General features: G+C 42.0%; 1 protein-coding gene and 1 long non-coding RNA gene across 10 annotated transcripts in view; one reads left to right on the top strand and one right to left on the bottom strand.

Moving 5' to 3' along the window:
• Gm15520 overlaps positions 1–25,167 on the top strand; it is a 56,398-nt gene extending 31,231 nt beyond the window's left edge. For both annotated transcript variants that reach the window (XR_003948298.1, XR_003948299.1), the window contains one exon: positions 1–25,167. This is a non-coding gene — a long non-coding RNA (predicted gene 15520).
• The window catches only part of Ntm (neurotrimin), a 968,521-nt gene that overhangs the window by 71,977 nt on the left and 870,393 nt on the right, over positions 1–26,151 (bottom strand). The gene's annotated exons all lie outside the window — the stretch shown is intronic.

A 26,151-nucleotide genomic window follows, 5' to 3' on the forward strand; every position in this document is an offset into this window, starting at 1 on the left:
CAGGATGACCTGATGACCCCAAGTCTACCTGCAAGCTTCTGCGGTGAGTGTTATGTTTAAGCAGAGGAAGAAGAGTGGCAGGGTGTAACAGGTATGCATAATTAAGCAAGTTTGCCCAATGTGTGTTTCTGTCCATCACTGTCCAGGTCTGGTCCTACACAGTGGTTTACCCAGAAGTTTTCATCCCTTTCATCCCTGGAAAGGAATGATTTGCCTCTCAAGAGATGACTACTTATGGTGCAGCCTAGTCATCTAGATAATTATCCCTCATCTGAAATGTGGTCTATCCTGTGAGGCTCATTGTTGCTTGGTAATAGTATACCTTGCCCAAAAATGTCTATTGATCAACCCTGTTGCTCTTACAATGAACATAACTTGGGGGAAATCTTAATTTCTTTTTTTTTTTGAAAAAAAAATCTCACACAAAATCACCTCAGCCTCATATCCTTCTGACCATCACCTCTCATTTATTACGACCCAAGGTCACATGCTCCTTCCAAACTTCTTCCTAATAGGAAACTGTTGTTCTGTGCTTGAGCTTTCTTTTCTTCCTCCTCACTTACCACAATCTCCCTCCCTCTCTATCTTTCCCTTTTCTAGAACCCTCTACTGTATGGATAGTAGATGAATGGCAGCCTCAGATGTCAAGGTAGACGAACTAGGTTCTTGCATTTGTTCTTGCATCCAACCTTGATTTTGGCTGCTTCCTTTGCCTGTAGGCAAACTCATCAAGTCTAATATCTGTTGCATGTTGTCTGTTGTCTGTCATAAATAACTAACAAGGAAAGAACAAGTGGAGCTCATAGGAAAATAAGTTTAATGGCTGACTTTTAGATAGATTTACAGTGGTTGTTCTTCTGGGAAGTAAATGTTAAAATAAAGATCAGAAAAAGAAGTCGGTCTAAGTTAAACTGATTCTAGTAGGCAGCCCAGAGTCAGGGGCAGGGGTGTGTGGGAGGGGGTAGGTAGGATGGCTGAACATTTCCGGATGAGGAGTTCAGACTCCAAAGAGGAATCTGCTTTATAGACATTCCATCTAGAAGACATCAGCCTCCTGATTCACAGTGGTCACCCCTCACTGATCAAAGACAGGTCACACAAAACCACAAAACGTGAGTTCTTCAGAATGCATGCCTCCAGCCTGAAATTTGCTCTCACAGGTGGGGCCAGACGTACTAGAAAGTCATGGCCAACCGGACTGAACCCTTAATCTTTGATCTCATTGGTACTGAAGAACAGCAAAGTCCAAGGAAATGTAGGCTGGCACTCCACTTGGACATTTCTGTATATACTGTTGAGTCAGTTAAAATCCAAGCACTGATGGTCATACTTGACTTTCGCAGTGACTTGGTAAGGTGGACAGTGCAGACTTTTGGCCTCATTTTCCACCCAAGGAAACTGCGACTCAGAACGATAAAATCTGTTTGCTAAGCCAGCAATGCCTTGACCTTTGCCTCAAGTACAGTCACCAGCATATAGGATACTCTAGCCTGTGACTGGAAAGGTGAAGTGGGCTGTGGTTTAGGACCATCCCTTGTCACCTCCTGAAATGACAGATGGGCACTCAGGAAACCTTCCTTTGACAGCAAATGAACTCGCCAATTTACATTCCCCTTAAAAACACCAGAGAGGAGCTTCCTTCCTAGTGCAGAAAATGCTAGAAGCTACCTAAGGAAATACACACAGCAGCTTGCCCCAGACTTAGGGGCACTTGGCGCCAGACACTTTCCGTCTTGTTTAGCAAGCCCACAGGCCGAGAGAACAAGAATCAAAGCTCAAGTCCACACTGAAGTGGGAAGTCTAATAGGAAAAACCTCTTATAATAAGTGAAGAGCCCAGGATGCTGCAGCCCCTGATGAGAGGAAGCTCTGAGATGAACATCCCTTTCAAAAAAAAAATAGTCTTATGGTTTGGATGACCTGGGCTGTAAAGGAAAGGAGAAAAGGCATAATTTAGTTTGAAGTGGTTCTCAATAGCAACCTTTCCCCGTCATCCTGCAGAAACAAATACAATGGGATCGAAAGGAAGGCTATGGCTTTCTTCAGAGGCATAGAACTTATTTTATTTTTTTAATACAGTGATCTTCACAATGCAAAATAAAAATTAACTTAAATAAAGAACAGTCACAGGAAAATGATGATACCATGACCAAGAAAGGAAAGTCAGGCTTGTGATCTAAAGAAGGTGTGAGCAGAGCAGACATCAACTATCACTACTTAAAAGAAATCAGTGAAAGACTTGAAAATCTTAATATAAAAACATACAAAGGTTAGTATGTTGGCAGGAACACTGAAAATAGAATGGCTAGAAATAAATACACACATGCCATTGTTCTTTTTCAATGTATTGTTGTTGTATTTGAGTGTGTGGACATTCACAGCTCACAGGCAGAGGTCATATGACAGCAACGTAGAATTGGTTTTCTCCATCTACCTTTATACATGAGTTCCAGAGCACCAACTAGGTTATTAGGTTGCATCCAGGAGCTGTCCCCAGACTTGGGAGCAGTCTAAGCCCTGTCTCTAGTCCCAGTAAATATCAATTGATAGTAAATATGTACAATATATTTCAATAAAATATTAGACATAATTTATATAAATATGTATCACATTGATGTAAATTAATATACAATGAAAACATATGCCAATGGAAAGGCTTCAGGGACGGTAACAAAGCTCTAGACAGGTCAGTTAGCTGAGAGATGAATAAAATAATCATCAAGCAGAAGATAGCAACACAGAGATGGGGGCTGCAGATTCATACGGGAATCTCGACTCTGTTTCACACCTAGAAAACAGACTCCAAGGAGAACAGATAGGGATGAAGGGTCACGAGATAATATCACAAGTGATTAAGGCTCAAAGGTTACAGAACCTATAAAATACATCAATGTACAGATTCAAGAACAGCCGCAAATTCGAAAACAAAATTAAAAACCAGCAAAAGTGTGTTTAACTAGGCATAGCATAGTCCACCTTCAAAAATCTAAAAACCAGAGGAAAACAGTCTGAAAAGTGACAAGGGAAGAGAGCTGTCCATGTACAGATTACTTTAATGAACTCCAGGTTCAAATTGACAAGGGTATTTCAGAATTGGGGTACATATCACATTTTCATTCTCTGACAGCGGAGGAAACACACTACCAGCCAATGTCCAGCAGAGGAATGCCCCCAGTAAGAATCTTGGAAGAAGAAAACCAACATCAGCTGGAAAGTCTAAGTAAGGCTCAGGGTGAGCTGAGGTCTCAGGAATGTGATAAATACATACAGAATGATGCCTGTATGTGTTGTTGACTTGGCATTGAAACAAACTGAAGACTCTGGACACGGCACTGCCTGGCTCTGTCTGCAACCTCCACTTTTATCACTTTGTGGCTACATGCCACTTTCAGGAGGGAATTCTGCATTTGGCTCTGAAGCTTTTCTCTTATGTCACAAGTCTGTGTGCTTTCAGGGACCACTTCAAATGCTCACAAGAAAAAAAAAAAAAAAGAGTTCCAAACGAGGCTATCAGGAAGGCCTGACAAGAGAAACGAGCTTCCCAAAATATGTTGCCTGTTGCCAATGCTTTTGAATAGCACAACCAAGGAACAACCTGTTGCCCTGGGAGGAATCACGTAAAACTCTGGAGCACTGCTTTTATGTGAATGGCTATCCCAGCAGAAACTTTTCCCAGGAGCCCCTTCTTCAGCTGGCAGAAGACAACACAAGCACATTACACACATACACACACACACACACACACACACACACACACACACACATACAGAGAGAGAGAGATGCATGCATGTACACAAACATTCCTCACACTTTCATTAACAAACACAATCATAGTCTTATTTGATATGCCCAACATATTCTCATATGAAACACCCTTATACACCGAATACTCATTTCTTCACACACACATGCTTACTCACTCTTATACATTCAAACACTTCACAGATGACACTTTTCCACCTATCTCTCACACTCTTCCACAGTGAACACACATAGTTTTCTAGTCTTGAGCCCAGGGTGGCCCCCAAAGTTTGAATGGGTGTGTTCCTCCGTGAAGCCCACTGGGAACATAGAACTGGTCCAATGGGCCTTTTGAGAAAGTGGGGGAGAGAATGTAAATGGATCCAGTGTATTCTGAGAGCTGCAGGCACACACACATGGAGCCATATTGATGGACAAAGGGTGTGCAGAAACTTCCAATAGAGAGGTCAAAAGATGCAGCCCCAGACAGCTGCTCAACCTATGCGGAAGGGTGTGAAGGCCAGGGCACAGTTTTGAAGGTATGAGAAATATTTCCTTTCTGATCCCTGAAATAGATAGTATTCCCCTAGGGAAAGAGTTTAACCATCACGCTCTCCTTTGCACAGCCATCAGCTGAAACAGAGATACCCCTGGATGGTGTGTGTGACTGATGGAGCTACCAAAAGAAAGCCTGCCAAGCAACAACCATTCGGGAGGTCTCCATGCTGATGGCTAGCAGTGCTACCACTTCCTTAGCATTCATACTTCACAGACTTGACTGTGTTTAAGTGAAATTGCTTGATTTGAACCTGAAACCTGGAGGAGTACTGAGGGCCACCTGCTGGCCACAGGGCAGGGCATCTACAGACCTGGGCTTTGAGTTCCTTTTGCACAACTAACTGCCTTGGAAGGAAAAGCAGCTAAACTTGCAATTTTCCTGGCAGTTGAGAAGGGAACAGGGATCCTTGGCTAGAACAGTAGCTGACTGGCCTACCCTCCCAGCTGAAAGCAAGAAGCAGTGTCCCTACCCAGGAGGCCTCCTGCTGCTCACATGAAAGGCCATTTTAAATAACAGTCATGTATTAAAGCAAGGGGAAAGAAAGGAAAAAAACCTCAAGGGCTATAGCACTGCCACAGTTTTAAATTATAGTGTAGGAGGATAAAAATAAAAGAGAGAGAGGAAGACAGAGCAAGGGAAAAATTGCCATTGTTTTATGAAGCAGATGGGAAAGTTCAGGGGATCAGAAAAAGACTATTATTATCTCAACTCTACAGTGACAAGCCAGCAGAAGGATGCACCACCGTTTTCTCCCATCTCTCCCTGAGAATGGGACACTGGTGGAATTTATTTTGAATGCAGCTTCAGGGCAGGAGCTCTGAGCACCCAGGGTAGAACGGAAGATCCGGCTGCATGTGGATTTTAAGAGAACCTCCTCTGCATTGCTCTGTTTCCTCCTGTGCTAAGTTGCTGTGGGCTATGACCACTAGAATGCCATGTTGTGCCTTCTCTAGAGTCTGGGCAGACAGGGTAAGGAGCTTGGAGATTTCCAAGGTTTAAGCACTAGAAGGAGCTGTTTTCCAGGGGTTAATGTTTGGTAATTCAAGGTTAAAGGAACACAGGTGGTAATGCTTAATGAGGTGGCCTGTGTCTGCTGAATTTTCACATCCAATAAATTGAAGAATCAAATATTAGAGAGAGAGGGAGGGTCAGTAAGATGGCTCAGCAGGTAGAGGTGCTTTCAGCCAAGCCTGATGGCCATCTGTTTGATCCCTGGGACACAGAATGGGAAGAGAAAACGGAAAAACAGCATGGTAGAACATATATGCCTGCACTTATACACACAGTAAATAAGCAAGTATAAAGAAGTAAAAAAAAAAAAAAAGGAAAGGAAGGAAGGAAGAGGGAGGAAGGAAGGAAGAAAGAGGAAGGAAGGAAGGAAGGAAGGAAGGAAGGAAGGAAGGAAGGAAGGAAGGAAGGAAGGAAGGTAGGAAGGAGGAAGGAAGGCTGAGAAGAGGAGAGATTCAGAAGGAAAGAGTGGGAAGAATGTGCTAGAAATGTGCAAATGGCAGGAATACTAACTCTGTAACTAAAAGGCATTTACTTTTAAATTTAGGACACCCCAGAGCTCCTTGGCGGCTTCTACCCCATTTGTTTTCCCATATTGTTCCTTCTTCACCTCCGGAATCTCTTAATGGGAGCTCGCAAGCTGACGATCATTCCATAAATTAGGATTCGTATATTCATGCAATAAACATTTATTCTAGAAGAGAGACACTCACTGAAGGCAAAAAAGCTTCCATTTACCATGTACTAAGCATTCTGTTGCTCGTTTCTCTTCTCTGACTTCTTACCAACTCCTCTAAGGTAAGCAGCCCCATTTGAGAGATGAGCAACACGGCCATGGTTAGTTCTAGGCTTCAACTGGATTCTCAGAGCGGTAAGTGGCAGCGTGAGTACTGGAATTCACATTGTCTAGTTTGGCAACTGTGTACCAGACTGATATGTGTCCATGTGAAGTTTTCAGAAAACTAAGGAGGAAGGAAGACACATGCTTTCAAACCTGCAAATAGATTCCAGGAAAGCTTCTAAAAGAAAGAAAAAAAAATTCCATTGCATGGGGGGTGGGAGGGTGAGGGCTTCGTGAGTGAGCTCTGGTTTGAGCAGTGGGGAAAGATGCTGTGTTGGTTTGAATGAGATGCCCCCCTCCCCACAAGCCTTAGGTATTTGAATAGTTGGTCCACCATCAGTGGCTGTTGGGGAATGATTAGGAGACATGGCCTTGTTGGAGAAACTGTGACACCTGAGGCAAGATTTGAGGTTTCAAAAAACCTCCCATTCCCTGTGTATTACTTTCCTGCCTCTGGCTTGCAGTTAGAGATGTGCTCTCTGAACTGGTCCTGCCCCATGTCTTTGCTCTGCCATCTTGGCCTTTAATCCACTGAAATTGAATGCTCAATTAAATGTTTTCTTTTATGAGATGCTGTGGTCATAGTTTTGATCACGGACATAGAGATGTAACAAATACAGATGAGTCCTATCCCAGCAGAGGAAAGGGCTTATGGGAGAGCATGAGTGTGTGGAATTTTCCTGGGGACATTAATGCAGGGAGGCAAAGACAGAGAATAAAGTTTGGGCTACATAGGGCATCATGGAAAATGCAGGGGCTCCTGTGCATCCTTTGAGCAATGTAAGTTTTGTCCTCAAGAACCTGTTGGTACTTCAAGTGAGCAGAAATGCAAATGATATAAGAAAGACAAAGTGGACAGCAGATAATCTGCCCCTTTGGAGTAGAACTGCCTTGTTCATGATGAATCATGGTAAGTCATGGATCTTTGACTACCTTTTCATCTAGATCCAGCTCATTTGAACCTTCTTTCACTCTATTCCCTGTACTCAGCAGGTGCATATTTCAGACTTACAAAAGTCTTCTAGTAGTACCTCCCAAACAGTCAGGAAACGCAAATATGAACAGCAGTGTATGGGGCACAATACTCCAATGGAGAATAGGGGAATTCCTTTCTGCTTCTATCAAGGGTTCAGAGTTGTGACCTTGGAGCAGGCTTTTTAACCTATTGCTGTACATTGTCTCTTCATCAAAAGGAGGGAAATTAGCTTGGCTATCCCACTGGGATATTGTGAACTCCCACTGCAAAGAGCCAAAGACCACATATAGCCTCAACTTTATATATGGGCATGCATTCAAATGCACACATACATACATGTATATATTCCTGGGTCTGGAAATTTTTTGCCTGGGTTGGAAGTTCATCTGGGACCATCTAGCTGACTTGGCATTTTGACTCTAAGAAATCAAAGTTGGTGTCTGGGCTGCTGAGACTCCACTTGCTTTACTTCTTCTTCCTATTTGCTTTATTCCTCTCCAGCCTGGGGTAAATTTCGTATTAAATCTTTCCAGGATAGGGAATGGGGGCACCTGGACCCAAGGTAGGATTTAGGAGAAGAGGGTCCAGTGAGTACCAGAGTCCTCCCTCTGTTCTGCCTCTGTTGCTTCAGCTTTCCTAGGGAACACTGAGTGGGTCTTAGCTGTGAAACTGACAAAGATTCACAAATTCTAAGAAGAGACCAAGGGGGTGGTGAGCAGAGCTAGTGTCCTGCTGAGCAGAGACAGTGACTTGGTGCTGGCAGGTGAATACCCATGGGTGGCCAGCTAGAGCAAACAGCATTTGTTCTTTGGACAGAGTCCCTATGCCACTCTCGCCCTGCAGGAGGCCTGGAGGACATCCTACAGAAGCTCGCTCAGCCATAGCTGTTCACAGTCTGTCTGTGACCAACAGCCCTATGCTCAACTCACAATGCTATTGATGTGCCTAAAAAGGCACTGTGCATAGAATACTCTGCCTGCATTCTCTAATGCTGACAACTATGTGCCCTCCTGGGCTGGCTCTCTCCTTTGCAGCTCCCTCCCTCTTCACATATATTCAGGCACTCTGCTTCTCCATCCTTGAGTATCTGGTCGCCTTCCCCTTCTGTCCCATAGTGCTCTGCTCTGGTATTCCTGTCTGTTCCGCAGCCCTTGGAACATACTTCCTCTCCTTGCACCTAGCTCCTAGAAGTGGCCATGGACTACAGCTTCTCTGTAAACATCCTCACCCATGCTACAGAACATGCCTGGCCTCTGCCAGGTCTGGGAGGGGCCATGAGCTTCTTTACCTAATCCAGCAGCCATTGCTTCAGTGCACTTAATATTCACGACAGATAGAACATTTCATGGCGAATTGGATGCACATTCAACTGGAAATGAAAATTTTATGACTGTTCTCACCCTGAGCCACAGATTACACCAGCTGAGAAAACACGGGCACAAATGTACAACCTGTGAACTGTAAAGTATATTAATAATGAAACCACAGCCTGAGAAATGAAGCCTTTATTCTGTTTATATTCTGCTCCATTAATAGAAGGCACTTCAGCTGGCTCCGCCCCATTAGACAGCAATCTGTGCAGTGAACAAGGCTGGCTAGGAGACCTGTGGCTAGGGCTACTGGGGGCAACCTCTCAGCCAATGCCACTCTGACTGCAGAACTTCAAGTGGGCACCAGCCTTCTCCAAGTGGCAGCTAGGGATATGTGCACCCAGACTGTACATATGATTTTCATGCATATATAGGTCCTCATGCATGTCATCAAAGGACCATGCTTCCTCACCAAAACACCAGAGTTAAAGACAGAAAGAGAAAGGAAAAAAATCTCTTCTCCATACAGAAACTAGAACTGATCACCAAGGAGCTGAAACACATATTCAAGTATTGGGAAATTCTTAAAGTGAAGATACCCATCCCTAAATCACCCGCTTTATACACTTTAATATACAGATTTCCATACCTCATCTTAGAAATAATTAATCTACTTTATTATTTGACTACATTCACGGTATACGGTTCCATCTTTGTCAAACTCCAGATGCAATACTAAGAGCATCTCCCAGGTGAAACCAGCCCTGCTCTGCCTTCCAGCTTTCCAAACAGCCATAAAAGCCTACAGGCAGAAGCATAACAGCTAAATTCTTCCAGACAGGGTTTATACTGCCTGAGACCTGGGACTCGGCTATGCATACATATGCAGGGCCCTGGTAACCATGTGACTCAGCTTCCCTTTGCCCCCAGGAGCTACTTTGGGGATGCTTGCTGTGGGTGTACCCAGGAGCCCTGAGCTCAGCAAGGCAGAGGACCAATCTCCCTCCCTGTCAGTGCAGGCCTGGCATGATTTACAGATCTGCAGCGTAATTAGTGACAACTGGAAAGAAGTCAAGAATCTGTTCAGCCTATCATGGGAGCGCATGAGATGGGCTGGCAGATGGCAGAAACAAAAAAGAACCAGGAGATCCTTTGCTGAAGGAAGATTTGCACCCTGGCTGTGTACCTGCCTCTGCTGTGGTCCTAAAAAGTCAATGGGCACAGGGCAGGGCTGAGCGGTATATGTATAGTTAAGCTGGTGACTAATTTTCATTTGGCTACTGGCAAGAGCAACCCCTATTCCCCTGACCCGTCAGCTTCTTGGTTCCATCAGTGTCCCAGGACTGGGCACAAAGTGGGGCAGATGGTAGTTCTAGGTGGTGACCAACAACTGCCCTAAGGGGATGAGCTGCTTTGATGGAGTTGAGAATTCATATCTCCTAGTGTCCCCACAGCCATCATACTATCTTAAGGCAGCCCATCACTTATATGTTGGTGATGATGCTCATACAAATGAACACTGCACTGCTGTCATATAAAAGTCATCTGCATGGCACATAATGTATGGCACTTGAAAATGACCATATAGCTTTGTATCACTGGCCTATGTATCTACCATAATATAATTTTCCCATTGTCTCGGAGTACTATACCTATATAACATTTTCTGCAAATACTGTACCTCCATACTGGCCACAGATTCTGAGAGATCCTGCTTACCACATAATTATTTATATTCAGCGCATGGGGAATGATTGGCCTAGACTATCCAGTTTTCTGATACCTCTATGGCATCCAAACACTTATGATGCAGTGATGATTAAGCAGCTTGCAGCTTTATCTACTTCATTTTCTAGTCCTGGATACCATGGTAGCCTAGGGCCATGGGATGCTCCACACCTCCACTCTTCTTGGAGATTAGAATCCCATGCTTAAAGAAAGGTAGTGCAGAGTGATGTGGCTGTTCAGGTCAGCCACACAGAATATAGAGAAGCACTCACTGGCACATGAAATAATGTCGGCTATCACATACCTCTAACGATGTCACCTACTCTACATGTTAGATAAATGGTTCTGACTGACAAATTCACCGTTTTGAAGCACATGGCTTTTAGTCTTCATTGTGTGTGAACACAAATTCTCAGATAATCCAGGATCTGGTGGCTTCTCATCAAGCTCTATGAGAAATCTCTCCTTTTCCAGTAAGTTCTGTTCCTCCATACATGAAGAAATGTGAACACAGGGAACAGAAGTGATGTGTCCATCCAAACTAGAAGCTGCTACAAGTAGACACCAAATGAACTGCTTCACCTCCGGCTGCTTCTAAAAATTTCAGTGCACAGGCTTTTTTTTTTCTTTCTGAAAACAGCCTCTATGTCTGCAGTTCCAATGCTGAAAAAACATCCGTTGTATGGTTGCTCCCCCAGCTACTGTACCTGCAACTCATGTGCAAAATGTCCCCATTTATGCAAAGCACATCATGGAAGCTAATAGGAGCTGGAGCCTCATTCCCTGTAGCTGAAACAACCTGATGTTGACAGAATGGGGACGCATTTTCGAGCTCAAAATTCTATAATAATACCTCAAGGGAGTCATTGGCAAAGTTTGGCCAAAGTATAATTAGTTTGCGCAGCTATTAGAGGCTGATAAAAGGTTTTAATTTGTGGAGGGACCCCAAGCATCTCACAGACTTCGTAGCCTCTCTTGCTTTCCTTTAAAACCGAGTGGCTACTCAGACTGAAGGCTACAGTCAACGAGGCACAGGGTGAGCCAGGCTGCTGGCATCTGAGGAAAAAGAAAGGGGAAGGGGACTCCTTGCCTCTCCCCATAACAAGGATAGAGGACAGAGAGGCAAGTGAGACACAAAATGACATCCTGTTCACTGCTGTTACTGTCTTTCTCCACTTGCACTTGGCTCTTCTTTGTGCTAAGCAGAGCCCTTTGGAGAATTTACTGGGGACAATCCTTTATTTCTAGAGAAGGCAGAAGGAGACCCCAGTTATTTTTTTCCTATGTACTTTAATGGTTAAGATGTAGTTTCCTTCAGGAGCGCTTCCAGGAGGATAATAATGCAAGAAGGGAGGGGGCTCCACTTGCAGAGGACAGGAAGGAGACAAATGGTTGATTTGGGGCTAAGGACAGAGACACCTGCTGATGGGCCTGAATTCTGCTGTTTAGCTGTGAGACAAACAAACATGATAAAAGTAACCAAGGAGATGGTATCAAACTACCACAATCTATTGTGCAGCTCCACGGTGCATCTGTGCGAAGGCTTAGATTGCATCTGATAGCATAATACAGATTTTACCCACTGCAATTTGCCTCTAAGGAGACACACACACATACACACACACACACACACGAGAGAGAGAGAGAGAGAGAGAGAGAGAGAGAGAGAGAGAGAGAGAGAGAGAGAGAATGCACATCATAACAAAGGCTAGTTTACATTTTTTTCTTCCAAAGGCTGCTTTATATCAGTGGATTTTACTGTGTATGGGCAATTGGGTTTGATGAATGTGTTAGAAATCAGGGAGCAAGGTGGGGTTAGTAGCAGTGCATCTAAGCACAGTGATGTATATATGGCTTATGCAAAACATATGCAAAGTAACTGTGCATCTTCATGATGCCTCTTAGGGAAGGCCTCAATGGCTGCCATCAATATGGAAGATATTAAGAGTAGAGAATGGATTTATCAGCTTCTTTCTACAGAGATACATGTGCAATTCTTTGCAAGAGTGAGGATGCCTGGAGACAGCCAATTGCCAAAAAAAGAAGAGGCATTTGTGTTCCTACCTTTGTGTGGTTTTCATTGTTTGTCCCTGCTGAATGATGAAACTATCCCATTAGTTAATTTGGTTTATGAAACTTGATATCACAGAATTGTATTGGTAGGAGAGAAGGGGACTAGGTATTAATAGATTTAATCATGTTGCTCTTCATCCAACACATGCTACTATTCCATAAAAATGGTCTAATGCACCAGAACAATAGTCGTGCGGTTGATTCCCAGCTAGATGATACATCACCATTTCAAAATTAGATCCAGTTTATATCACCAGCTTTTCGCTTGACTCTACTCTCCCATTTGTTGATAAATTAATGAAAATCATTAAAATTAACCTTTATGACCGGAGGAAAAAGAAAGCTATGATATACAAAATGATATATGTGCCCTTTTATTAAATTACAAAATCCACAAGTTTAGGGACCATGTGCCATTCACACTCATCTATCCACTTCTCTAGCTTCACTTGAACTAGATACATGTTTGAGTACCAAAAGAGAAACATATGACATATAAGTTTAAATATGAAAATAATTTTAAATATACATATATTATTTCTTGTTTGTAATTTCTATAAGAATAATCTTTGTTCTCTCTCTCTCTCCCTCTCCCTCTCTCCCTCTCTCCCTCATTCCCTCACTATCTCTTTCTCTATTGATTTTGGTTTTGATGTGCATGAACTATTTGCCTGAATTTATGTCTGGGCCGCTTGTGTATTCTGTGCACCACGTCCAGAAGAGGGCATTGGATTCCCTGAAATTGTGGTTATAGAGAGTTGTCGGCTGTTCTGTGTGCACTAGGAACTAAATCTAGGTCCTCTGCAAGAGCAACAGATGCTATTAACTGCTTAATTATCTCTGCAGCTTCACAAGGCAAACATCTTTAGACACTGATAGAAGCGTATTTAGTTCTCTGATCCCTGGACTCCTACTTCTGGTTTACCTCTTTGTTGTCTTATGTGTTTTCTACTCATAGCTCTCACTGTTTTGAATGCTTTCTTCACTACTTAATTTCCCCTCAGTATTGTTTGAGTTACTTTGAACAGATTTTCTTCAGTGTGATCCCTTCCTTCAGGTTGCTTGAGCATTTGTAGGGACAAGCTTTCTTCAAAAGAATGACATTTTTCTCTTCTCTAGGAAGTTAGACATAGTGTGTTTCCTCTATGCTAAGAACAAAACTCTACTTTCTGAAATGAATAAAGCCATTATTGAGTTGAAATAGTCAGATTGGTATTACTTAGTTTTGACATCAGGAACTCAAAGAGTTGGGCTTGCAATTGTATTGGAGATCTCCCAAGAAGATTTTTATAATCACCGTTTCAAATTAAATCCAGTTTATATCACCAGATTTTTTCTTGACTCTACTCTCCCATTTGTTGATAAATTAATGAAAATCATTAAAATTAACCTTTATGACCGGAGGAAAAAGAGAGCTATGTTATACCAAATGATATATGTGCTCTTTAATTAAATTACAAAATCCACAAGTTTAGGGATCATGTGCCATTCACACTCATCTATCCACTTCTCTAGCTTCACTTGAACTTAGTAGATGTTAAAGAAATGTTTGTGGGTGGATGAAAAAATTAACTAGGGTTTCAATCCATACACGTATATGATATACATAATATATTACATATATAGAAGAGTTTGGTAGATACTATGAACTAAGGTGGTGCTGTCCTGTTTAAAATCATGATTATATTTTAAAAGGAAAATCATCATTATGACTCCAGCTCTATAATGAATAAAACATAAACAATATATTCCATACGTATGCTCTAAGACTGGTTTCATACAATGGAAAGCTTTGTTAAGGACAATGTGCAGTGAAAGTCACTTGCACTGGGTTCCAGTTCTTGCTGTCCCTAGAATCCTCTACTAAGTCATAAAGACTCTCGTCCCACCAATCTATCTTCTCTCTAAAGCAGAGTGGTGGTGATTACAAGAATCAGTGATAGAGGAAACTGAGATAGCTTCTTGCTACTCATCTGCTAAGGAGGAAGCCTGAAGGTTTCCAGTTGTGTTCATTTCTATCCTATTGCTTGAAATCCTCTTGAATTTCAGATTATTTGGGCTATCTAGAGAGAAATTGGCAAAAATATGGGGCTTGAAAAACTTATGTGTAGTAGAAACTAGAATACTCTTATGGAAGGTTAGATTGCATTCCGAATATCGAATATCCAAAGTTGTAGTCAAGCCCTTCTCAATCTTTCTTGATTCATAATAGAAACACAGTTTCTTTGGGTGCTTCTCATGGATGAAAATCGAAAGCACAAGTCATGGCCTAGCTATGCACTCTCATGTATCGAAGACAGACTGTTTAGGAACATTTCCTATGTCATTCATTCTAGCATCTGCATGGGAAGCAGCCCTCATGGATGGAACAAATACACCCTGTTCCTCTTGGTTAGAAGGGAGCACCATGGTGTTATTTTGATACCAGTTCTTCTCTGAGCATGCTCTTGAAAAGCCAATACAGGCAACTTATTAAAAAGGCAAAACTCCCAAAGGTAATCCAAAAAGGGGGAGTGGGTGGGTAGGGGAGTGGGGGGGGTATGGGGGACTTTTGGTATAGCATTGGAAATGTAAATGAGCTAAATACCTAATAAAAAATGGGAAAAAAAGGCAAAACTCTATTAAAATAGGAAGTTCCCTGCCTGCTCAGAGAGTGAGACAAATATGGTCTGTGAAGTACAGTGATAGTCTCTCCCAGGAGATGGCCAGAAACTCAGACATCCTATCCAAGACATGCTTAATTTGCAGGCACATCTTCAGTACATCCAGGTGAACAAGAGCTGGGTAATTTGCATGCACATTAAATCTTGAAAAGCATGGTGGACATGCTAAGGGATGCTTTCTGTGCAGAAAGCCCTTTCATCTTTCATTTGGTCTCCAGCCACACTTTCCTAAAGCCTTAAGCTCAGATCTGATATTCACACTCCAGTGTGCTCTGCAAATGGGGATTGTTTTGCCTTTCTGGATACTCTCTTATCTTTTATTTTCCCAAAGGTAATCTCATTGCTTACCTGCCCCTTGCCTTTCCTTACCTGTGTGGTAGGAAGAGGACAGGCAGAAAAGCTGAGAGTGTTCCTCAGTCTGCAGAAGGGAGGCACATGAGTTACAGCTGAACCTTCACATAAGTAACCTTTGCATCTTCCTCGGAGTTTTGGTACCAAAGAAATAGAAGAAAATCACTCTCCATTCCTGCTTCCTGTAAACTACCCACTTCTTTATCTCTTGCAGATAGCCATTGGCATGAACTCTCTCTTCTTCACCTTTCCTTTACCCATCCCCAGCCTTCAGGTTCTTCCCCAAGACACCTTTTATCTCATTCAAAGGTTCAGCTGTAACTCATTTTGTGAATGAAAAAGATTGGGAGGTTTACAGGTTAGGAGTGAGAGAGTGGAGTCTGCTGCAGCCAAATTAATGCTGGCCGCCATGTCGTTTCCCTCATTAAACAATGCCCACCAAGATCCTGTCTGCTGTAAAACAATTGGTCTCTGAAGCCCAGTATTCATCTTCCAGGGTTGCTGGGAGATAATAAATGGGTAATATTCCAGTGATAATGGTAATGGAGTCACGGCTCAGAGCTAATATTATGGCAAAGTAGTAATTATTTCAACAGTAAACAAGGGGATGGTTGAGTTGCCGACAGAATTCCAGCCTGTTGAAATGGTTCAGTTAATTTGCTTGGAGCCAAGGCCTGGGACTGGCTGCAAGAGCTGGATAAAGTTTGCATCCCTGGCCCTAGTGCTCCAAATCTCCCAGTGGCCTCTGATTTCCTCTGGCTACGAAGCAGCAGAAATCCCAAGCATGTGCAGGTCTAACTTCTGATTGATGAGAAATGACAGGGATGGTGGCTTCAGGCATCTGCCTGAAGATTCTGTCTGTCTTCTTCCCTGAGGAGCCTCAGCCTGGGACACTGAGACGAAGTGGGCCTTTGTGAAGAAGTAAGAATGTTAACACATGGGCTAGAACACTGAAGTGTTTTGTCAAGATGACCTTCTCCAAAGAATTGCCACCATTTTTACATAATCTGTGGACCACAGCAGACACAGCAATGAGCTAGCTCTTGGGGAACGGCTTCAGTGATTTGTGATTATGAAGGTTGTCTGAACTCTGATAAAAATGTGGAGCTCAGCAAAAGTGCCTGAGATTTAGAAGGAAAATATTGCTAAGAATTGATCAAACTCTGGAGGTTACAAAGAATCCCTTGTGATCATGACCTTTCAAGATCTTGTCATTGGCCAGAAGAAGGTGAACTCCATAGCAAAAAGCAAGATGTTATCTACAAGGACATTTTGCCATTTCTTCATACGATGTGCCTATTCCCAGTCATTTGTTGCAAGTAGGGAGCCAAGTGTCCACAGCAGACATTCTATGATTTTGTACATGAATTGGCCATTGTCTGGTCTCAGGCAAGTAGGTTTCACCAGGTTTTTATATGCAACAGCTGGGTATGGGTGTTTGGCTCTAACCCTTCATCATTCTCCTAGAATCTCAGATAGTCTCTGGGTATGGTAATCTTAGTGTCATTGAGTTCCACATGCTGGCCAAAGTGAGTGTCCAGCAAAAAAGAAAAGAAGCTGTTGGAATTTTATAAGCTGCCTTGGAGGTCACCTCCTTTCACCATCTTCCTACTCTGTTCATCACTAAGGCCAGCTCATAGTTCACAGAAGGGGAATGAGACTGCAGGCAATGGAGGGGTTCTCAGAAAGTTCTTGCACTTTTTATATTTCATTAACAGCAGAACAACTCAAAAACCCACAGTGGCTTCTTTTTCCTTTCATAACAGCATCATGGGCCCTTCTTCAGTTTTGACTGAGAATGTTTTTATTACTCTGTCCATATCTGACTTTATTCTGGAATATATAAATCTCCACCCCCATTATTTTACCACCATTACACTAGTAATAAACATCACTGCTATTAATTAAATGTTTCTTTATGCTTGTAATTGACAAAGAATAATTATGCAGTCCAACTTTTAAAAATATATACAGCTCCCAGTTGACAAATGAATAAACATGGAGACAAATGCTAAATTCTAAGCCCTGAACACAGGACGGTTTGACACCACAGATCTTTCTAAAGTCATGCCTTCCTTCCAAATAAATTTAGTTTCTATAGACACCATAAGGAAGAATGAAAAATAGCTACAAATTATTATTATGAGACGTTGGCTTCAGTGTTTCTATCTGTAGAATGGAGATTATAATGATACTTACCTCATTATCAAGATTAAATGTGTTCATAGCTGTAGAACCCTTTGCAGAGTTGGCAGAGGATAAATCCTCAAGAAAAGTTAGTTAATGGTGCTTTTTAATAACTCCAATGAGCATAAAATCTCTTTCCAAGCATAGATTTTATTTTTGTAAACAGCCATTTGGATTAAAGTCTCATGAATTAGTTGAGTGTGATAAAATTATAGCATATACATGTCAAAAACTTTGAAGGCTGGGTTTGTAAAGCAGCTCCAAGGCATTTCCAGGAGATGCACTTCCTGAAGGTTCTCAGTAATGGGAGCATCAATGCCCCTCCCCTCCCTCCCACCTCCCCCCCCCCCCTGGCGGTGGCAAAGTACTTCTGATACTTGTCAAAAACACCATCTTGCTTAGATAGACTAGATATGCAAGGGGGAATATTCATTAACTGAGAAATTTCTTAGGGGATTCACTTTTTAAAGACCCTAATGCCAGGATAACAATCAAACCTGTATAGAATTTTGTGAAACTCTCATGGAAGACTGCCCGACTTTAGGCTGTCAGGTGGCAATTCTTCTAGGATGCGTGGTCGCTGAGTCCCATGGTGGCTCAGCATATATTAATTTAGCTAACTGATAGAAAGCCCAAATGATTCTTTTAGGATATACATGTTTTTGTGTGGTGCATAAAAGAAGGGAGAAATGAAAGGCAAATCTATCTTGATAGTTCCTGTCCTAGCTCAGGGTTATCAGATCACTAGATTCTTGGTGCTTGTTAATTCTAAAATGTTACCCTTTTCCTTTCTGACCTAGCAGAAAGTAAAGACTGGAAGCTAGAGACACAGGGGGAACACCCTCTCCCTCTCCCCCTCCCTCTCCCCCTTCCCTCCCCTCCCCATCCCCCTCCTCTTTCCCTCTCTCTTTCCCCTTCCTCCCCCTGCCCCCCCTCTCTCAAACACACACACACACACACACACACACACACACACACACACACATACATGCACATACACAAGCATACACACACACAAATCACACAAAATATGCCTGCACACACACAAAACACACAAAACACACATGTTCATACTCATGCACACACACAAGCACACATAAAGCACACACATCCACACACCCTTACAGCTCAATTCACGTGTTATATCACACTGTGCTTGTTGATGCATCTTAGCAAGTATTCAGCATTTTGTATCTCTTCAAAGCCTGAGAGACTACTACAGTGGTGGCTTAAGGAGGTGGCACCGAAAAGGCCATTTCTTCATTAAAAGGAACAATGCAAGCTGACTTTCAGATTTCAGATCCTGTGTTTTTTACCCCCAAATTGTCATACTCATAACAGCTCAGTGTGCAGTATGACTATGACTGCTCGTAAGAAACCTTAGCAAAATAAGGATTCTGTGAGTCACAGAGAAAGGCAGCATGGAAAGAACAAATGCCAGCCTCCCTAAAAGCTAGAAGTAGCCTAAGGTATCACACACTTTCTGGCTGTTCACCAAAAGCTTATGCTTTCTGAATCCAGTGGCTAGTTTCTTCCAGTCACATTTCTCTTGAATTTAAAATTGAAATCTATTTCTAAAGGTTTTGCTTGTAACTATATACTTGTAAACATATATTTGAAAAGTAGAAAGCTATAAAGAAACTTATAATTAGCATCCACACCTCTAACTGTTAGCAACAGTCACTAATTTTTTTTTCCTGTAGAGCTCAAAGCTCACTTTTCAAAGTGAATGATAAAACTACAAAGTTGATCTCAATAGAAATCTCCATGACAGACTTATTCATCTCTCATGCTGGTGAAACTGTCATTAGCCTCACGTGTAAGTACTTTTTTGAAAGTATGAAATTGTAATGATGGGATTCTGGAGGACTATTCATCTGGGTGATCACTGAGAATTTTTACAAAAGGTACTAAATTAGGAAGAGCTCATTCGATCGCGATCTTCCAGTAAACTTGAGACTTGCCCTGTCTGCTGGACAAGTAACTTTACTGTTATAGCTATATTTCAGGCAGAACAAGGGAGGAAGGTGGAAAAGTAAGGCAGGTGCTAGGTGTGGACCCAGAAGACACAGGAAGTCTGTAGTAGCCCATTCTGGTTCGGCTGTGCTAATTATTGCAAAGTGCACTTTCTGAGAAGATGGCACCCACTTGGAAGGCTCTTCTGGAGAGCAGGCTCAGCCAGGCTACCACAGAAAACTGCAGAAGAACAAACTAAATAGTAGCAACCTGCTAGTCATGGCAGTGCAGAGATGTGCACTGTAGGGAGTGGGAAGCATTTGCATCACAGGGAAGAGTCTCTAATGAAGAGAGAACGACTTTCATGCAAGAGGAGGTCAGGTACTGCAAGGATGGTGCTTTAAAAGTTGGTTTTCTAGGCTTTCTTTCCTCTCCCTTTATGCCATTCACTGTCCATAATTCACCACTGATGCCAAAAAACCACAGGCCCTTAGTAGAAGCAGCTGCTTGATCTCAGACTTCCTCGCTTCTAGGACCAGGAGGCAGGTACACTTCCCCAGACCCAAGCGATCCTCCACAGCAAGAGAAAACACTAAAACAACACCCAAGTAAATGCTCTCATGGGTACACGGAGACTCAACACAAAAGCAGTGAGGAAGGATCTGGCCACAAAATAAAGACCTGGGGAAAAAGAAAGTGACCACTCAAACCAAAGTGGGAAGAATACTGAATCACTTGACAGAGTTGTCCTCATCAGAGATAAGGTGCTGCATGCCTTGTTAGAACAGAGATCAATATGGAAAAACAGCTGGGCACAGGAAACCATCTGTGGGTGGGTAGTAGTAGCCTTAGGCTCCCTTCAGTGCCATGTGCCACTTGTGGAAGGACAGAAACCCCAAAGGTTTGGAATGTCTGTGAGAACCACAAGGCCTTCACAGAATGGGAGAAGAAACAGATAGGGAGAGAATCTGAATAAAAAGGGATTTTAATGACCCCCACCAAGATAATCACCAGCAGAACTTCTAGAAACCAGGTTCCACATACTGCGAAAGATCACAGGATAGAGATGTTAGGTTTGTGAGTCACTTGATCTCAGTACTGCTAGAAGGCTGATATTATAAGACAAAAGCATTCATAAATAAGTGGGTGTGATTGGCTGTGTTCCAGAACTACTAACTTAATGATAATAACCTTCTAATTTCAAACTATGCCTTAATTATTTTCAGCTATTTAAAAAATGCAAAATCCACTATGCTCTGTGATGTCCAAAAAATTAAATCAGATTTTGTCTAACTGAATGTGTCTCTCCATCCTTAGCATCATGAAATGAGACAAGGGGACAGCACTTTGAATCATTTGGCACTGAATCTTTCAGAGGCCAGAGCTGACAGGATTGGGAACCACAGCAACATCAGAGTCTGTTTTGTCCTGTGATTTCCCTCTTGATTTCTGCCTTGCACTATTGTGTCTTATTCTTCTGCTCCTTTTAAATGAGTTTCAGATTCAACTCGCCTCCCTCCCTGGGACCACATCCTCTGCAGCGGTTTGTAAGATGCTTAGGTGAACTTTCAAATTAATTGCACTGTGTAAATAAATGTAAGACTTAACAAAAGATAATGAGAACAAATGATAATTGCTGTTGTTATAACAACGGGCATAAACACTGGTTCCATTATTTGCTTTTTGAGTTTGTGTTGCAAAAATGCAAAAGCATCTTTGTCTTGGATGGCTGCTTGGTAGCAAGATCACACCTCTACTCTCAGCCTCCCTGACTTTCTTGGCATTGCCCCAGAGCACATGCATGATTCATGTAGAACTTTTAATAAAGGACAATGGTGCCTACTGTCTTCGTGTTTACAAAGCACCTGCAATGTTCTCTTACTCTCCTGCCTATTCTCATCCTATTTTACAGATGAACTAACAGAGGTTCCGAGAGGTTAATTGGTTTGCTAAGGGTCATCCACTGAGTAATTGACAGATTAGAGTCCAGCCAAGTGTTCTGACCAAAGGGATCTTTGCTCCCTAGGATCCCTTGCCCCAGTTAGAATGTGAGAGATTAAATGTTAAGTTAAAAGTTCAACTGGGGGTATTACATTGAAGGTTTTCCTCTCCAGGTGTGGACCACAGGTAACCAAGCTTTGTGAGTGATGGGGGTGGGGGTGGCGGAGTGCTTCCTGTTCTGCCAGCGGGCCTCATCTCAGTCATGTAACTGAGTCCTAGACAACTAGTGATGCCAGTTTTCCAGCACACATTTTTGCTTTCCTGACTCCTATCTTTTCTTTCCCATAATGTCTCCCAACATGGCGTACCTCATCAGATGGTAAAATGACTTACACTCACTCAGGAAACTTGGCAAGCACCGCCCGTCTTTTATTTGCACAGTGGGAAGTTTATAGTCAGTATGAATTGTAACAGCTCTGCAGGGCAGACTTCTCAACACTTCCCAGCTGCAGAGCTCTCTGAGGCGAGACATGGCTCGAGAGACACAACGCAGCAGGGACTTTCTGATTCCCCTTTGCAACTAACTTGGATCTTGAAAGCCGCACTGCTGTGAACCTCCTGGCTCTCTTCCTGCCTTTCTCCCTAGCAGCCAGGACTTCCAAGGAGTGTGGCAGCAAGGCTGGGCCTTCTCCCACTGGGAGCCCTATGGCCCCATCTATTAGCTAGGTAGAGAAGAAACTAGTGCAAGGAAGTATTCTCAGAGCTGGCGGGAAAGTATCAGATGAGTACGGAAGCAAGATTTCAGTACCAAGGCCTGTGGACAGCACCTGCCCTGCCTCCTCGTGTTTGTTTTAGTAGGACAGAAGTACCTGGTCAGTCCTTATAACTCAATAAGGTGGTAGTCTAGATTATAGATAAATGCACACAATGTAGTGTAGGACGTTATTTATCTAGAAATGAGCACACCTTATCTTAATTAAGTACTTTTGGGGAAGAAACATGATTGTGTTTTAATTCATGAAAATGTGATTGAAGCATTGCTTTTAGATAAATCTCAGTTACTTTCTTCAACCTTCATTAAACCTCCGTTTCTATGTAAGTTAGAAGGATGTTAACAGACAATCAGGCATTTATTACCTTTATTTAATGCACTTTCAGTACACGCTGGATATTCCTGAAGAGTTATGGGTCTTATCGTAGGTAAAGCAGGGATTCAGAGGATGGTTCACATGTAGTGGTAAACCTTGTACCAAGAACTCTACTAACAATATTAGCCAAATTTTGCACTAAATAAAATGGAAGCATATTTGAGATGAACACTCATATCTTAGCTTGTCTTAAAAGTCATTTTATTCATTAATGGGGACAGTGTGCTCATATTTACAATTAAGAATAGATATTTTCAAGGATAGGCAATTATATATTCTATTATTATTGTTGTAATAATTACACATTCTTCTATTTTCTCTATGCTTCATCATTGCTAACCCTATTCTACTAATATTTACCAAGAATTTACTTTGTACCAGACACAGGGTACATATTACATGTGTTACCTCATGAAATGCTTACAGCAGTTCCTTTATGTGCCTCTGCCTTGGGTCTCACTCTTCATAAGATAAGACTAAGGCCGATGGAGAGTGACAAAGGGCCCACAGTGACATTGCTTAGGAAGTGGTGCAATCACAATTCATTTCTTGAAGCTCACCGATTATGAAGCTCTATATTAATGAAAGAAATCTACCTATGTCTATAGACAGATTCAAGGGCTACCTATAAATATAGGTTGACAAAGCTACCTGTGTCTATAGACAGATTTAAGGACTACAGTTCTATTCCCAGCTTGGGTTCTTCCTAGCTTACTAACTTTGGCAAATTGGTTAACATTTCCATGCCTCATTTTTCTTGCTTTTATTTTTCTATCATGCAGTGTCTCTATAGATTAGATATTCTGATACAAGTAGAGTGCTGGTATTGAAGAAGAACAGGAAAAGGTCCTTGTTAGTACCAGCTTTTAACATTGCCATTGACATCACTGTCTTCTTCCACTCAACATACTCCCATCATCCTTGAGTTCAAATAGAAGGCTGAACTGTTGGTGCCAAGCATCCTTGATACTTCACTACATCTTAACAAGATACCTTCTAAGGAATTCATTCATGTTTTTCCTTTCCTTGCAATGAGCTCAGACACAGGTTCTTAAGCAACCTGTGCTGCCACTCCTCTGTAGATCACTGCCTTGCTCAAAGTAGCACAGCATGGGAAAACAACCGGGTTGGAAGACAGACAGAAGAAAGCCTCTCCTGCTTTAAGGCAGTGGGCAAAGGCTGAAACTTGAATGGTGGGGGTTAGGAATTAAATAAGGGGAACCAAAAAGGACAAATGGCTGTTGGAATAGCATGCTGATACCTCCCATTTATTCTTTCTCTTTTTGATAGGAGTGACTGGTGGCTGACTTGAATCAGAGCATCTTGAGTCACACTCAAGAGACATTCATGATATCAGATCTTTAGGGGTTCCTTCATGGAAAGTCCAGAGACTCAGACTTGCAAGACTCTGAGGCCTCTATAGACCTTCATGAGGCTCTTACTCTACCTAGGACTCCAATAAGAGGTAAGCAATTATTTAGGATTAGAACTTTTTTGAAGATAGTAGCTATATACTTGATAGACACAGAGGAACTTTCCCAGTGCTGTGTGTGAGTGGCCTGTGATCCTGTAAATAATCCCAATAAACTCATTGATTCAAAAAACTGGACTTGGGTGAAATATTTTCTTCAATTTAACAGTGTCCTGCTTATCTAGGATGCATAGACCTTTTCATCTCCAGAAAATCTAACAAAATATCCATGTCATTCCATAGAGTCATATTTGGGGCCATATAGTGTGATGTGATATGCAGTAAGGCATACACGTTACTTTGTTCTGAATCCGTGTATAATCACAGACTCAGGTTTAGTATAACATATTTTGAAAGGCAGGCTTCTTTATAAAGCTACCATCTTCCCATGTATGGACTCCACTATAACATAAGTGAAGCTCTATTATAGCCATACTAACTTCATATAGGTTGTTAGAGGATCAAATGAAAATATTTTAAAACGTAAAAGTTGAGTATGGTATGTCATATCACACACACACAAACACACACACAACTCAAAAACCGTCATAGGAAGGAGGAAGGGGAGGGGGTAGAGAAGTTGTTAAAACAGAGGTCAGAATCACTGGGGTAAAACAGCCTCTTTATAGAACAGGATGGCTGTACTCAAAAACTCCCAGCAGCTGGGATTCTACCTGTACAAGGTGAAGCTGGTCAATGCTCCAGTGTCAATGGAGGCTCATACAAACACCACCCTTAACTGGGGAGCTATTGACAGTTAATGGCTTCTAGCAACAGGAAATTCAGTTTTCCTTAGGTATATGGTCCCTGGTAGAGTGACCATGTTCAAGCAGCTGCCCCAATATCCACGTTGAATTAGATTGAATGAGATTCGGCAGATTAATTTAAAAAGGAGGACATAATATTGGAACAGGACCTGGGAAGAGTTGGAGAAGAGGAGTAGGAGAAGAATCTGATCAAAAGCACATGAAATTCTCAAAGAATACACTTAAAATATTGCTTTTTCTTAAAAAGTGATATAAAATCCATATATAAAGAATATGGATTTTAGATACAATAGTAATCTAAGAACAGCTGGCTCAACAGCTGGGTTAGCCTACTTTGATGTCTGCTGTCGATGATTAGGAAAGACCAAGAGGGGATTCAGCTCAAGCCTGAGAACCATGCTGTTTGCTTGAGCCTTAGACTTATCACATTGCACAGTGGCATGAATTGTCCAGCAAGTTATGTATGTGAGTTTTCATATCACAGTTACTTCATCTAAAAGTAAGTAAACACATTGACCTCATGAGATTATCAGGACAGTTAAAAGGATTATATATATATATATATATATATATATATATATATATATATATATATATATATATACACATATATATATACATACATATATAGAATATATACACATATATATACATTTAGAACAATGCCCAGAACAGGCTCAACCTACAGTGACAATATTAAGAAATCATAATGATAATGTGGAAATGGAGGAGACAATAAAAATGATAACAGTCATGATTACTCCCCCTTCAATTTTCTCCTTTTCTTTCCCTCTCCTACTTTATTTTCCATCGTTTGGGACTGTCTCACTCTGTAGTCTATGCTGGCCTTGAACTCATGGCAACCCTTCTTCAGTCTCTTTGCTACAGGGAATACAAGGATGAGCTACAGTGCCCTCCTTCAGATTTCTCTTTCATCAGAGGTAGAACTGAACCATTTTAGCAGCTGCTATTTTTCAAATGACATCCACTTGTCTCTCAAAGCACAGAACTGCTAGCTTTTGCTTGACAATTCTGGCATGCCAAATGATCCCAGGACCCCTTGCTGCTGTCCACATGATGACAATGAAGTAGAGCTCCCATCAAGAGGTCCTTATAGCCATGACAACATGTGCAACTCCACTCAACTGAGAATGTCATTTCCATGACAACACCTGAATGACCCAAATCAAGAGGCCTATGGAAGTGCCACAAAGAGAAGATGTGTCAACACTCAGGAATGCAGCCATTCAAGGGCAGAGCAGGGCAGTCAGTGGGTATGCTTGGTAGTAAAGCTAAAGCAAGAGAAATGGTGTCTAAAAATGCATGTGTGTGAAACCCACCAAGGTGCTCTGAGCTCCAAAGAGCTGTAGCTCCTGAGGAGGTATATCTAAAGAGATGTAGCTAAGCTTTCAAGTCTTGTGTCTTAACAACC

The sequence above is a fragment of the Mus musculus genome, chromosome 9 (assembly GCF_000001635.26).
Source record: "Mus musculus strain C57BL/6J chromosome 9, GRCm38.p6 C57BL/6J".
Classification (NCBI taxonomy): domain Eukaryota; kingdom Metazoa; phylum Chordata; class Mammalia; order Rodentia; family Muridae; genus Mus; species Mus musculus.